Source organism: Prionailurus viverrinus, chromosome D2, assembly GCF_022837055.1.
Source record: "Prionailurus viverrinus isolate Anna chromosome D2, UM_Priviv_1.0, whole genome shotgun sequence".
Classification (NCBI taxonomy): domain Eukaryota; kingdom Metazoa; phylum Chordata; class Mammalia; order Carnivora; family Felidae; genus Prionailurus; species Prionailurus viverrinus.
Window position 1 is genome coordinate 85,942,284 of NC_062571.1, and position 15,412 is coordinate 85,957,695.

Consider the following 15,412-nt stretch of genomic DNA (forward strand, 5'->3'; position numbering starts at 1 on the left):
GTGTATCTCCTCCCAGTGTGCCCTTTCCCAGGGTGTCCCCTCTCCCAGCATGTCCCCTCTCAGGGTGTCCCTCCCAGGGTATCCCCTCCCAGCATGCCCTCTCCCAGTGTGTCCCCTCTCAGCGTGTCCCTCCCAGCGTGTCCCCTCCCAGTGTGTCCCCTCCCAGTGTGTCCCCTCCCAGCATGCCCCCCTCTCAGGGTGTCCCCTCTCCCAGCGTGTCCCCTCTCAGCATGTCCCTCCCAGGGTGTCCCCTCCCAGTGTGTCCCCTCCCAGCATGCCCCCTCCCAGGGTGTCCCCTCCCAGCGTGTCCCCTCTCAGGGTGTCCCCTCCCAGCATGCCCCCCTCCCAGGGTGTCCCCTCTCCCAGCATGTCCCCTCTCGGGGTGTCCCCTCTCCCAGGGTGTCCCCTCTCCCAGGGTGTCCCCTCCCAGCGTGCCCTCTCCCAGCGTGTCCCCTCTCAGCGTGTCCCTCCCAGGGTGTCCCCTCCCAGCGTGCCCCCCCTCAGCATGTCCCCTGGTCTTGGTCCTCTTTTGCTGACCATTTCTGAGGTCCTCAGACATGAGCCCTCTCTGCTCTGAGACACCAGTCACCCTGTGACTGTGCTTGGGGTCCCTCTCCCATCACCACAGAAGCCAGCGCAGGAAGGAGACATCACAGAGTCCATCCCTGTGTTTGCACGTGTGAAGCCTGTCCCGGCCTCGTTCTCGCGCTTTTGTTTTAGGTCTTGGACTTTGGAAACTATGGCTTAGTTTCCTTCTAATTTTATTGGGTTTTGGTTTTAGTTAGAACTTTAAGTTGGTCCCCCTCTTACCTTAATGGAGGGCCTTGATTTTCTCTGGCTGAAGGCATGGAGCACGAGTGGGATCGCTCCCTCCACCATTTGCCACTGCCCAAGCCGGGGACCAGTGCCTGTTAGCGTGGGGGGCTTGAGCCGGGGGGGGGGGGGGGCGTGAGCACCTGGGCTGTCCACGCTGGGGCACCCGGGACGGGAGGGCTCAGCAGGCAGGTACCAGCGAGCTCTCAGCCTCCCAGGCTGCGAGCATCACTCTGGACCCTTCACGCAAATCTCTGATCTCAGCCCACCTTGGCCAAGCTCCTCCCAACCCCCATCAGCTGCGTCCTTGTGGGGGGAGGGGTCATGCTGAGGGCCACACCTGTGCTGTCCCTCTGCCCTCATCCCTTCTGTCTCCAGGCATCCCTCCTGCCTTACTGCTGGGGGAGACCCGTCCACTTAATTGCGTCGGGAGAGTGCGCTCCACTCCCGTCTAAACAGCAAACCAGAGTCCCGGCTGGCGTGGCTCCTTACAGACTCTCCTCCAGGGCACGACGCCTTCCAGGTTAACATGACTCAACAGAATGCCTGTTTTAGAAGGATAAACTTCTCTCTGCCTAACACCACCCCTTAGAGTTTAAAATCAAACTGACCTTGGGGCACCTGGGTGGCTCAGTTGGTTAAGTGTTCGACTTTGGCTCAGGTCATGATTTCGAGGTCCGTGAGTTCGAGCCCCGTGTCAGGCTCTGTGCTGACAGCTCAGAGCCTGGAACTTGCTTTGGATTCTGGGTCTCCCTCTCTCCCTGCCCCTTCCCTGCTCATGCTCTGTCTCTCTCTCAAAAATAAATAAATGTTAAAAACAAAAAACCCCGCCTTAACCTAACCCAAGACCACATTTAAAAGGAGCACAGTGAGATTTTTTGATGGACAGTGTTCCCATCGTCACAGAGCTCTTAACTCTGTGGTCCAGGATGGATCCTTGTGGTGGCCTTCGCTGAAGATGGGCCAGCAACGTCCTTCTGCAAGCTGACAGATCGTGCAGTCCCCTTCTCTGTCTTCTGCTTTCTCGTTGTTTCGTCCCCTTTCAGCGTCCAACCTCAGGCCTCACCTCCTTCCTGTGCTTCTGGGCCCGTGGCTCCGTCTGGCTAGGCCCCAACAGTGGCACCCTGAGACCAGACTGTACCTCTTGGTAGGCTTGGGGAGGTGAGGGCTGCCGCAGCCCAGGACCCCAGCCTCCCTCCCTGAAACATAGTTCTGCATTCTTCCCGGTGGGAGGGAGCGGGAGTGTGAGGCCATGACGGAAGCTCGGAAGGAAGGGGAAGGGGGGAGGCGGTGGTGGGCTGCAGGGATCTCCACCCCACAGTGAGCTCCTATAAGGGAGCAGCCTGCAGTTGCCCTGAGCTGCGGCGTGGGGCTGGTTCCCCGTCGTGGATCCGTCACTGGGTGTAGCCGTGGGGACGGGCGGTGCGGTGGACGAGGCAGTTCTCTCCGAGGAGGGCGGTTTCTGCAGACCCTGGCTGCGAGGGCAGTCAGAGCTGTGCCATCCATGGCGTGAGCCGGCGCTGTGCACGCCCTGGACGTCGCTTATTCCGTTCAGTCATGCTTTGATATGGCGCCTGCTGTCTGCCCATCACCGAGCTCGGCCTTAGGAATACAAGCGAGTGGCTGAGGTAGGACAGCTGCTGAGAGAGACAGAGAAGAAGGCAGAGGATGAAGAGGAAGGGGCGGGAAGGAAAGCGGGAGAGAGGAAATATGTACACCGTCTAAACTGGATCGCCTTGCCAGCGTGCCAGGGAAGATGGAACTGTGTTGAAACCCAGGCCGTCATCTGCCGTGGGAGATTGGTTTTCAGGCAGTACTTTGTGTGCTATCTGTGCCTCTGAGTTTTTTTTTTTTTTTTTTTTTTTTTTTACCAGCTCTTAGAGTTGCACGCCAACCTTATGGAGAGGTGAAATATGTCATGTGTAGACACAAGCTTCATAACACGGCCTGGTCACCGTCATGGGAAATCCACTCCGAGTGTGTGTGGGTCTGTTTTAAATGCCTGCTGGCTGGTTGCTGGCTTCTTGAATGAACAGACTGTCAAGTGCCTGGGTCTGTCTGGAGGCCAGAGGTAGCTCCAGCAGCCACAGGGAGCAGAGTGGGCTCTCGGTCATTAATAGTGACGGTGGGGAACGGAAGCAGACACAGGTCCTGGGGGGCATCAGACGAGGAGGGCAGGTGCGTGCGCCCTGCCTGAGCGGCCCGGCAGCCTCCGCCTCCGTGGGGCTGTGCTCTCCCAGGCCCTAGGTTGATGTCTTCACAAGTGGCTCTTCCTACTTCCGGGCTCTGCAGGGCCACCCAGCGTTGATCACTGGATTCATGTGGCTCTTGGTGCAGACTCCACGGGTGACCTGGAGGGCCCGTCCCAGGCAGGGGACAGCACTGTCCTCAAGGGCACTGCCCCAGGCTGCCAGGTCTTCTGCCTTTGACTTGGTCTCCGGAAGCCATGGGTCCTGGGAATGCAGTGGGGAAGCTGTTGCTGTGGCCGTGGAGACGGGTCCTCACTCTGCCACCCGGGGTGAACATTAGGACCTGGCTGGCAGGGCTCCTCCTGGCACAGAGTGGGCAGAGTTTGGTGTGGTTGGCACAGCCTTCTCATGACGTCAGTTCTTGGTTCGTGATAAAGTCTCTGCTCTGGGGCAGGCACGACCTTGGTTGTCGTGTCCTGCTCCTGGCGGGCCTGTTAGAACAGGTGCTCTCTGCCCCTCCTGGTGGGCTGGGGTGCAGAGACTGGGACAGGCAGTGTTGGGGGGCAGTGTCCATTCTGGGGTGGACTCCACCCTCCCTTCTTAGCCTTACTGAGCCGTGGTTTATTTTTTTTTTTTCAACGTTTATTTATTTTTGGGACAGAGAGAGACAGAGCATGAACGGGGGAGGGGCAGAGAGAGAGGGAGACACAGAATCGGAAACAGGCTCCAGGCTCTGAGCCATCAGCCCAGAGCCCGCCGCGGGGCTCGAACTCACGGACCGCGAGATCGTGACCTGGCTGAAGTCGGAGGCTTAACCGACTGAGCCACCCAGGCGCCCCTGAGCCGTGGTTTAGAGTTTGGAAAGTGGGGAGCATTTCTTCCCCCGGCTCTGGACAACACCCTGGTGGCTCCCAGAGGTGGCTCCCCTGCTCTCCCTGCTCACAGGATTGGTGCCTGTGACAGGTGGTGGCCTGATCTAAGAGTGTTCTGGGGCCTTCTGGAAAAGCCTTTCTCCCCGATAAAAAGGCCAGAGCGGAGGGAGGAGAAGGTCCCTGTCATCCCTGGCTGCCTTCTGTGCATCTCTGATTGTGGTCACATCACCTGGAGATGCATCCTATCCATACGTGAAGTCAGGTTTGCAGAGAGAGGCATCCTGACAGTGCTCAGCAGGCGGCTCAGGGGCCCAGGATTGGCTTTGAACCTGTGGCTACTACTGACCTCAGGTGAGTTCCTTGATTGCCGTGTGCCTCAGTCTCCCCAGCTGATAGGGTGGTGACTGTACCTGCCTTGCAGAGTTGTTGTAAGCATTCCCCAAGTGCTGGCATTTTCCTACTTTGTAAGTAAAAAAAAAAAAAATTAACTGCATAGACAGTACACAAGTACGTGCTTGTTGTAAAAATTCGAACAAAATAGAAAGATGTGCAGAAAAAGTCAACCAGCTAGCCTCCACCCTGACCAGTGCCTTCCCTCCCCCACCTGCACTTGGGATCTCGTTCTTCTCCCAGAGGCAATTACTTTGAAGAGTTGGGCGTTTTTTCTTTCAGAATATTTTCTGGGCGGTCCATTTTGCATAGGGGGTCACGTTGTATGAGTACTTGAGTGTCTTGATGTTTTCACTCGATGGGCATATCAGGTTCCTCTTGCTGCTGTGACAAATTACCATAAATGTAGCAGCCTAAAGCAATACCCGTGGCTTACACCCCGTTCCCAAGGTCAGCACCCAACACAGCCCCTGCGTCTGGCCGGTTCCCTGCTTAGAGGCTCGCAGGACGAAATCAGGGTATCCGCAGGTTACCTGTGCTTCTTGCCGGAGGCTCTGGGATGAGTCACTTCCGAGGTCACTGGGTGGGATCCACGTTCCCGCACTGGCTATCGGCTGGGTAGCCCCCAGGTCTCGGCAACTCCTCTCCTTGGCTCGTGGCCCCCGTCCTCCAGCATCAGGCCAGCGTCCGGGGGGCCCTCTCCAGTTTGGGTATCTGCGTGCTCCCCGCTGCCACATCTCTCTCACTGGTGCTCATGAGCGCTCCTGGGACTGCCCTGGGCCACTCGACAATCCAGGATGCTCTCCTGTGTTGAGGGGAGCTGTTTCATAACCCCGATTCCATCTGCACAGTCCCTTCCCAGCTAGAGTGGGGTGAATAGTGTCTCCCCAAAATTCATATCCACCCAGAACCTTGCAATGTGACCTTACTTGAAAAGGTCATTGTAGTTATAATAAGCTAAGGATTGAGATCAGACTGAATGAGGATGGGCCCTAAATCCAATGACTGATGTTCTTTAAGACCAGGAAAGGACACACCCCCTGAGACAGGGGGCAGATGGTGCCATGAGGTCCGACACAGAGGCTGGAGTGACATTATCTGCAGGCCCAGGAATTCTGAGCACTGTGGATGCCAGCAGAAGCTGGAAGAGCCCAGGAAGGATTATTCCTGGGATGCTTCGGAAGGAGTGGCTCTGATGGCACTTTGATCTTGACTTTGAGTCTCTAGAACTAGGAGAAAGCAAATCTCTGGTGTATGAAGAAACCTCCCACTTTGTGGTACCTTGGTGTGCAGGCAGAGGGCAGTGTCTGGGTCGGTGCTTGATGGGAAACCAGGGTGGGAATCCGGGGGCACCTGCGGACTTCTGCCTACCACAGTATATCGTGGACTTCTTTGTAAATGTCACGTGAACGTGTGTGAGTGCTTTCCACATCTACACAGACATTCTTTGCATGGACAAGGCCAACATTAGGACAAAATTTTATTTGATGGAAAGAGCCCTTCCAGCTTTCATTTTATAGTTAACAGTGTGGACGTCAGAAAGCAGAACAAATGAATCAGACACGTTTACGGCCATTGGATGATATGCAACAATGACTATTCATTCTGACATCAATCTGGACAGGCAGGGAGAGGTCGAGGCCGAGTTAAGGATTAAATCTAGTCATTAAATGAAGCCAGTGATGCTACAGAAAGAGAAGAAGGAAGGACGTTATCTGTCATAAATGCCTTTAGATCTCTGACCCCCACAGAGTCTGCTGTTGTCCTGTCTCATTCAGTGTGAGGGCTTCTCCTGGATTTGTCTCCGACATGAGGGTTAATGGCAGGTAAGAAAAGGTCATTATGGAGATCCTGAAGCTGGACTATGAAAGAGATGTGAACATTTCCCTGAAGCAGGACATTCCATTGAGGTAACGGTATCGAGGGCTTTTCAGTCATATTGCTTTATGTCATAAGGCTTCAGCCTGTTAATTAACTGTCACAATACAATCCATAGATGCTTGCCTACGTCCCCTTAGTTGTATGTGTGGGTATGCAAACATGTGCATCTCTGTTTTAGGGTCCAAAAACCCTGGATGTTGGGAAAAAAAGACCTGTTACTTCTTCCGTGGGACAAAGGAAAGAAAGCCAACCCAGGACATCAGAGCTTGGGTGCTGTCTTGTGGGGACATGGTAAGGCTAGGTGTCCCTACGGTGTAATGGCCCCCGAATATCAGTGGTTGAAAACCATAAAGGTTTTATCTTCCTCACTTACCCGACTTCTCCATCAGACATTGGTGGGCCTCTACTCCCCGTTGTCCTCTCTCAAGGACCCGGGCTCCACTTCTGCAGCGGCTGCTGTCACAGCAGCTGGGGAAGCCAGAGCAGGAGCCTTGGCTGAGAAGTGGCTCACATTTCACTGGCCAAACTGGACACATGATTGCCGCTAGCTTCGGGGGAAGGGGCACAGCGGGTCCTCGTGCCCTTACGTGTGGGACATTAGAGTGGTAGGCATCAGGAAGGCCCAGCGTGGGGGCCAGGGGAGGCACTGGCTCTCGTATTTCTGCAGGGATCCCCGAGCAGACATGGGCTGTAGTGGCTTTATCAAGCAGGTCACTGGGTCATATCATCAACCAACACATGGGGCACACATGATGTCTTGAGTGCCAGAGGGTGGACTGTCATTGGTTGGATAATGGCCTCCAAGAGATACATCTGCCGGGAACCTCAGAATATAAACTTATTTGGTGTAAGCGTCTTTGCAGACATAATTAAGGTCAAGATTTTGGCACGAGATCATTGTGGCTTCGGGTGGGTCCTTAATCCAAAGACAAGTCCTTCTAAGAAAAGAGAAGGGGAAACAGAAGCAGACACATGGAGGGAAAGGCCATGTGATGATGTTGGCAGAGACGGTCCTGATGAGGCCACAAACCAAGGATGGCCCGGAAGAGGCAAGCCAGGAGTCCCTCCCAGAGCCTTCAGGGGGAGTGCAGTCCTAGCGACACATTGGCTTTGGACCTCTGGCTTCTAGAACTGTGAGAGAATTCATTTCTGGTGACTTTTTTTAAGTTTATTTATTTTTAGAAGAATGAGAGAGAGAGAGAGCAGAGAGAAGGGGAGAGAGAGAATCCCAAGCAGGCTCTGCGCTATCAGGGCAGAGCCGGACACGGGGCTTGATCCCACGACTCTGGGATCATGACCTGAGCTGAAATCAAGAGTTGGATGCTTAACTGACTGAGCCATCCAGGCACCCCCAATTCTGGTGATTTATTATGGCAGCCCCAGGAAGCTGAGGCAGACTACCGCTGCAAGATAGTTTTTGCGAAATTATGTATTTCTCCCTTTGCTGTGCCTGTTCTCTTCTCTGGTTCAGGCTGGTAGGGTCCACGGTTCTTGACTCCTCTCTTCCCTTCTCTTGTTTCTTGTAAGGAGCTAACGCCCACCTGTAGACTCATGGCACTTTCTAGAGATGGGGGAGGGTGCAGAGGCCATGGAGTCTGGGGGCCAATGGGAGGTAGATGGGACGGATTCCCAGCTTGGTGCCTGAAGGGGGATGCTGTTGGCAGAGCAGGGATTCAGGAGAAGGAGTTGTCGATGGGACCAAGGGAGCTTCTGGCCAAGTTTTAGACAGGTAGGCGATCATGAATCTCTCTGTAGGGTTGGGCTGCAGACGCCTGGAGATTTTGTTTGAAGCTGGGACCAACCTTAAGGATCTGAGTAACTAACATCCAAATCTTGATGAAGCGCTGAAAGTCTGCCTTTTCAAACGGGCATCCGGGCTCAAAAATCTGCTTAAAACCAATTTATTTTGACTAGAAATTGATATTAAATTGATTTGTGTTGACTATGTGTTTAAGGGCCAAATATTGAGTAAAATCCATAGCAGAAAAGATCCTTTGGCAAATCCACCTGTCTATATGTGCTAAATACACTCGTGCCTGAGAAAGTTGGAGCCGGCTCTCATTGATTTATTAGTTTCGCTCAAGAAGGTCAAACATCCAAAAAGGTAAATTTTATCTTAGATTCCTCGTGTCGTGCGTTCATTCATTCAGCAGATAGTTAGTGAGGCACTGTTGCAGGTGTTTGGAACACGTGCATGAAGAAGCCCGTCTGGGCTCATGGCGTTCCCGAGCCATTCGTGGGAGACAGACGCTAACGTAAGGGACATGAACATGAGCCTTCAGGAAGGGGAAGAAAAACCAAAGAAGGAGCGGGGGCTCCTGGCATGGAGGGTGCCGTTTGTAGTGTTCGAGAGCGTGGTCAGATGGGCACCTCTGACAAAATGACATCTGGGCTCGGACTAGGGGAGACAAGGAAGTCGCTACTTAGAGAACCGGGAAAAGGCTGTTCCGGAGGGGGAACCGCACTGCACAGCCTCTGGGTTCTGGCACGTTCTAGGAGCAGTGAGAGTTCAGGGTGGCGGAGGGAAGGGTGACCAGGTCCGTGGGCCTCGCTGCTGCAGTGAGGATTTTGTGTTCCATTCTGTTGAGGGGCTGCTGAAGTGTGGGGCATCATGACCTCACAGTTTTAGGTGACCTCTGGGCTGCCGGGTGGAGAATGGATGGCACAGAGGTGGTGGGGAGCCACTTAGGGGGCCGCCACACCAGTGAGGGGGCAGATATGGCCACATCCTGGGCAGGCGATGGGAGCATGGGAAAGACTAGGTGTAGGTGAGGGAGAAGAGAGAACCTAGCTGACCCAAGATGCCCCCATCACGCTGGGGGCCCGAGTGGTGGAGGGGAGGGTCCCAGGACATGTCCTCGCTGAGGAGATCTCACTCAAACAAATGAGGGTTGACCCCGGCCACAGACGTGATTCCGTGGTTCTTATGTCTCGTGGACCAGGGCCGAGATTCTGGCACTGTCCAGCGGCATGTGGCAGCATCTCAGCTCCTGGGAAGCCTGGCCTCTGCCAGGCCCTCAGTCCACCCCCGCCCCAAGAAGGTCTGCCAGCGCCCACTCACTGTGGCTCCCGTGCTGGGCAGAGGGAGCGGGAAGAGCGACCACGTTTTCAACAGCACATTAACGCCTGGAGGTGAGACGGGTGGGTCATGGTGGGTTATCTGGCTCTCCTGCACCTTGGATCTTGGAGCTTGGGGCCATCACACAGGTGGGCAGGGGCCTGGGAGGGGGGTGGAGGGGCCTTCAGAGCCCCACAAGGGCCTGGTGCTGAGATCCAGGATGCAGAGCTGAGTGGAGAGACAGCTGGGGTGGGGGGCGGTGGACCCCTGCCACGGGTCTCAGCCCTGGGTACCTGGCGGGCCCATTCTGGAAAATCACTCACCACTGGGGTCTTGGTTCTCTCTCGTGTGAAACGGGGAGAGTTGCCATGGAGATGAGAAGGTGCAGATCAAGTGCCCTGTTGGGAGCCCTGTTGGGAGGCTGCCCCGAAGGGCCTCCTAAGAAGGGTGGAGGAGGAGGAGGGGGAGCCCTGGGGAGGGGTGGGGGTGGGGTTCCCAGGAGGAAGCAGGGGGCACACAGCCTCCTTCGCCTCCTGGGAGGTAGGCTGCCAGGCCTGGCCATAGCTTGTGGGGGGCGGGCCGGGCGGCACACGGAGGCCAGCTTTGCGGTCTCTTGAGCTGGAGGACGGTGCTCACCGGGCACAGGGCCGCTGGCATGGCTGGGGCGCGGTGCCCTGAGCTGCCCTGAAGATGACTTCTGCAGAGCCCACCGGGCCTAAGGCTGCCTGAACGTGCGATGCAAATTTATGCAAATCACGGCAACCCAGATTCCCGGCTGCAGAGACCTCTGCCTCCTCCGCCTCCTTCTCCCAGGAGAGCTTGCGGGGGTGGGGGGGAGGCGGTGTTGGGACCCGTGGGGCTCCAACAGGCCTCCTCTCTCCTGCAGCCCGAGGGGAGATTGACAGACTCAGGGCTCCAATCTCCCCTTGGCCTCCCGGCTTCCCGAGGCAGATCCCTGCCTGGCTTACAGACACGGAGAATAAACCTGTTCAGCAGGTTAAACCCTCTTTTTATTTCAAGGCTCTGCCAGTCTCTTAACAATTAGAGGGCTGATCTCAATTCTAGACGCAGAGTCAAGCAAGTTCTCAGTTGACTGTAGTTCAGCAAACAAAGTGGCTTCCCCGGAGGGGTCTCTGTTTGATTAATAACAGCAGTTCTTGGTCTTTTCACGGCGCCTCTCGGCAATGCTGCTGTCTAGCTGCTTATCAATTCTCAGGACACCCGTGATGGGCAGATGGTGAGTCCTGGATTGTGGTCTGCAGGTGGGGGAGGGGCACCAAGGGGGCCGCCCTGTCCTCCTGGGGGAGCTGGAGGGCCCGGGGGCTGCTCCCACAGCCTCCGTGCAGCTCTGATCTGCACTTTCGTCTCCAGCCAAAGTGGAGAGCGGCTCCTCCCTGAACCTGAAGGTGGGGAGCCAGGTCTGGGAAAGAGAACACCCCCCCCCTTCTCCATTTGTCATTGTCACACAGAGTGTGTTGTCTTCTTCCTCCTTGGACATGGGGCTGGTCTGCATTACACGTTGGACCACTCCCTCCAGGGTGTGCTGTAATTGGAGGTACCCCGTGCCTTCCCCCCAAGCCCAGGACCGATGAAGGCATATGGCTCTGCCTCCCTCTTCAACACTCAGCGGGGATGGCCGCCCTCTCTGTGTTCACACTGAGCCGCAGGCTTTGTGCTCTTCATTAAGGTGTTAATGTGGACAGGAAGTAGAAATTTCAAGGGTTTGATGAAATTAAGACTTACCTGTTAGCTGGCAAAACTCAGGAGGGGGTAGAAATACATCAACCTACATGTTTGAAGACTAGGAAGCAGAAAAGCATGTGATCTGGGCTAAGGGGACTTTGAGGCATAATCTAATTTAAAATCAGCCAGTTTACTGTGATGTCTCTGCTAAAACACACTTCGCCCAGGCTGTGAAATCAGGGCTCCTGCTCTGACAAATGTCTGTGTTCTGATTAGAATATTCAGGCAGTCTCCCCGGAAGCAGGTCAACTCCCCACTGTGACAGAGAACCGAAGCTGGGTCATACCACATGTTCGGGTCTGCCCGGGTCATCAGATCCGCAGAGCTCAGAGCCTTTGTTGTGACAAGGGCTGGGTGGAGCCTTCTTCTGCGGGGACATGGAGGACCCCACACAGTGGCAGGAGACACGTGCTGCCGGCTCTCAGTCCTCTTCCCCAGGCTGCAGAGTGTCCAACCTGCACGACGGGGCCAGAGTCCCGCTTGTTCCCTGTGGAATTGGTCTCGGCCCTGCAGAAACAACCAAGCCATGAAGCACACCGCCTCACTTTGACTTCTGCTGGAGATTTGAGTGAACGGACAGGACAGCCTTCATCATGACCCAGAGGGGGTCCCACAGACCAGCCAAGAGGGCCCCTGGTGGAGGGCAGGGTAGAAATCAACCTCGAGCCAGCAGGAGGTGACCGCAGAGTTTATTGAAGATGTCGAGAGTGCAGGTACAGACAGTGATGGGAGACTCCGAAAGGAAAGGAGAGAGAGTCCTGTCTTTGCTTGGGGTCTGGGGTTTTTCTTGAGGACCGTGGTCTGGTGTAGAATGTCCTCTCAGTCCTCCAGGGACTGGTTAGAACAAAGGCGAGGGCCTAGGTGCTATTGCTTGGGGCCAGGGGGTCCTGGAGATATCTAGCGCCTGTGATCTGGAATCTGCATATGACAGCTTCTCTTGGTCATTCTCACCTGGTCCTTCCTTAGATGCTACCGGTTCTAGAGAAGTCATTAACTCCTGGAGGGAGTGGTCCAACCTGTAATGCAGACCTTATGAGGAGGACCTATTTGCGTCACAAGACGCGTAGAAAGTGGGGGTGCAGGTCCTAGCAAGAACAGACACAGGAGGAGGAGCAAAACGCAGGTTTTTATGGAATCTTTCACTTTTCCTGTCTCAGCCACAGAGAGGTCTGATCCAGAGATGAAACAACTAGGCCAGAAGCAAAGGAGCAAACGTTCCGAACTCGTCCCGGTGGGAACATTCGTTCAGGCGATAGTTACGGGGCATCACCTTGTGTTGCTGGGTGCTCTGCGCATGGCAGGAAGCCCTCGATGAGTGGAGGCCCGTCCATGAAGCTGGCCAGCGGAGAGCTCTGTGAAGGCACACGCAGGTGTCATTATAACACGAACGGGACCCGGGCTGCGCAGGCAGAAGAGCTTGGCCAGGGGTCAGGCAGTCTGGGCGGTACTGCCGCGGTTAGCCAGCTGCAAGGCCCGGCTCTTTCTCCAGGGCTGCTGTGAATCCAGGCTCAGAGCGCTGTGCTGAGCTGTGGCCACCAGACCCAGCCCGTGGGGCGTCCGCAACTGACCGGTCGGGAGCTTGGGCTTCTGGACGTCCCCGGCCTGGCTCTGAACTCGGGCCCCAACACTCGCCAGTCCCGTTCCTCAACGTCATCACCTGCAAGGACAGCCACACGTGCGTGTGTCACCTGTGTGAGTGCTGATGTGCACCAAATGTTTAACTTGGTGCTTGGTTCTACCCGGCAGGGCTGATAGGGATTTGGGTCGTTGGCACGATGTGGTTCTGTGCGTGTTCTCGTGCTGTAGTAACACATCATCACGGTTTTAGCTGCTGAGCACAACACTGATTTAGTATCTTAGGGCGTCTGTGGGTCACGAGGCATCAGCAGGGCTCTGCTCCCTCCCGGAGCTCCACTTCCAGGACTTTCGGGAGATTGGCCGAATTCAGTTCCTTGGGTGGTAGGTTGAGGTCCTGTCTCCTGCTGGCTGTCAGCGGGGAGCTGCTTTAACTCCTGGAGGCCTCTCTTGGGCCCGTGTGCCTGGGTCCCGCCTCGGAGCCAGCCACAGCGCTCAGAATCCTCGTGCTTGGAGTGTCTCCAAATGACCTTTCTGCCACATCTCTCTTGCTTCAGCCGGAGAAAGTTCTTTGCTCTTAAGAGCTCGCCTGAGTTGGTTGTGCAGGATAGTCTCCCTACCTAAGATCCATAGCCTTACGTCCGCACGGTCCCGTTCACCATGTGATGTCACATATCTACAGATTCCTGGGGCCTTGTGGGGACTGTTCTGTCTCCTACAATGGCCTTTCGAGGGGCGTTCAGAGCACTCTGTTGCTTGCAGCGGAGGAGGCGTGGACTCCAGGCGCCAGCACTGATCACCTGCGTGAGTGCAGGGCTGACCTCTGGGAAGGGCTTCCTAGGTGTCACCCACCGTCAGATGCTCTCATCTGACTACACGAGGGCTATGTGATGCCAGTACTGTTTAGCACCCCGCATTTAAAGATGCTTGAAACGGATGCTTAGCGAGGCCAGTGACTTGTCCGAGGACTTCACTGGTGGCTCCCAGAGCTGGCACCAAGCCCATGTGACCGGGCCCCAAAGTCAGAATTGGTGGTGGTGGTGTTATATTTTTAAAACGTCAGTATTAAGTTATAATTGTCAGAATTAAATAATAAAAGCGCCCTAGGTGCTGGGCTCACCCCAGGCGATGCTTTGAGGTGGCAAATCCCAGGCATGGGTGACAGATCAGACCAGTGTTCAGCAACCACTTCCTCCGTGTCCCTATCCCCCTCCCGTTCCTCTTCCCCTTCCTCCTCCTCCTCCTCCACCTCCTCCTCCTCCTCCTCCTCCTCTAGTCCTGCTTGGATGTTGGGCTGTGTAACTTGCTTTGGCTGGTGGAATGTGGGAAAAGGTGGCTATGCACCAGCTCTGAGCCCAGCCCCTGGGAGGCATAGCCCTCAGGGAACTTCTGTCATTTGTCAGGAGCTCAAGCCCGGGGTGGCTGCCCCTCCAGAGGGAGACATGGAGAGTGGCCTGAGTGTGACCCCAGCACAGAGCAGAGCCGCCCCAGCTGTGCCTTCCTCTTGTTAGTGAGAAATAAATGCTTATTGCTGTTCTCCTTGGTGGCTGTTTGTTACACAGTAAAACCTGACTGATACACCTGGGAACCAAGCACTTGGCAGAGTGGGAATTGAGTTGTGTCAGGGGCAGTGCATTAAAGCTCATCAGAAATTAATGTAATGATTTGTTCTAAACTTCATAAGTCCTGATCTTACATGGTACCTGATTATGGGTCTTCCTGGTCATTGTCGGTGCCCTGACTTCCCTACTGAGGGAGCCCTCTCGTATTCCTGCTGGAGGAGTGGTATCAGGGCCTGCCCTGCTCCTGGGCATGATCTGAGACAGGGTGGGGCCTGGGCTCGGGGTTCAGGCCCTGTGGTCACATCTTAACTCCCTGGAGAGATTTCCCTTGTCACCAATCATAGCGCCCTCTGGACTCTTTGTGACGGCTCCTGAGATGAGGGGAGTGTATAAAAGTATTTGTGGCTTTATTCCTTCACTCCTGTGTCCATTCAGCAAAGTTTTCTGAGCACCTACTATTCTCAAGGACTTGATGAGGGACTCTTGTCTTCCCAGTTCTGATTGTTTGCAGGGTTGTGCTCAGACCTGATGCCAGGGAGAGTGTGCACGTGTGAAAGAGAGACTCCGAAGAGGTCCCCAGAGTCTGGAGGAGATTGAGTGCCTTCCCCTGGCAGTGCTGGGGCGGGCTGCATGCACGTGGTGCCATCTGAACCCGAGGAACGGGCCCCCGTTCACTGGGTCCCTCATCCAGAAATGTTTTACTGCCTGTCTACTGAGTGCCAGATACCGGGCTAGCTGCTAGAGGCGTGAGAGTGAACCAGTCAGACCATGTTGCTCTTTTCGTGGGACACAGGGAGAGAGGAAGGAAGGGTGCTTTAGGAAAGGGAACAGCACATAAAAAGGCATATTTTAAATAAGATTTGGGGAAGTCCTGGAAAACAAAAAATGGTTTGGTTTGAACCCATCCATGACGAAGCAAGAAAGTCTCAAAGCGGTTAGTCCTTATCACCTCCGTAATGCTTGCTAAAAGTATCAATAGTAAGACACAACAGAAAAACCTATCCCATATAGGGAACAGCAGCAGTAAAAGTTAGTGTCAGCCAAGACTCTAGGGAAAATTCTGAGTGATTCTGTTCATTGATGAGATGCGTGTGAAGTATGTGTAAGTTTCTGGTCATGTTAACACATGGCTCCTACGTGCCTGGACTGAACATGCTGTGTAGTGTTGGCCAAGTGGGATTTGGAGAAAAGCCTTAGGGTTTGGAAAAATTGAAACTTACATGAAAGGTCCAGGCGTGGAAAGTCTCACTGATCCAGAGCAAAGCTTGCCTTTCAAAGGATCAGAGAGCCTGCTTCACCCCCTGAAGGCACAGTGGGTCTCCGTCCTGG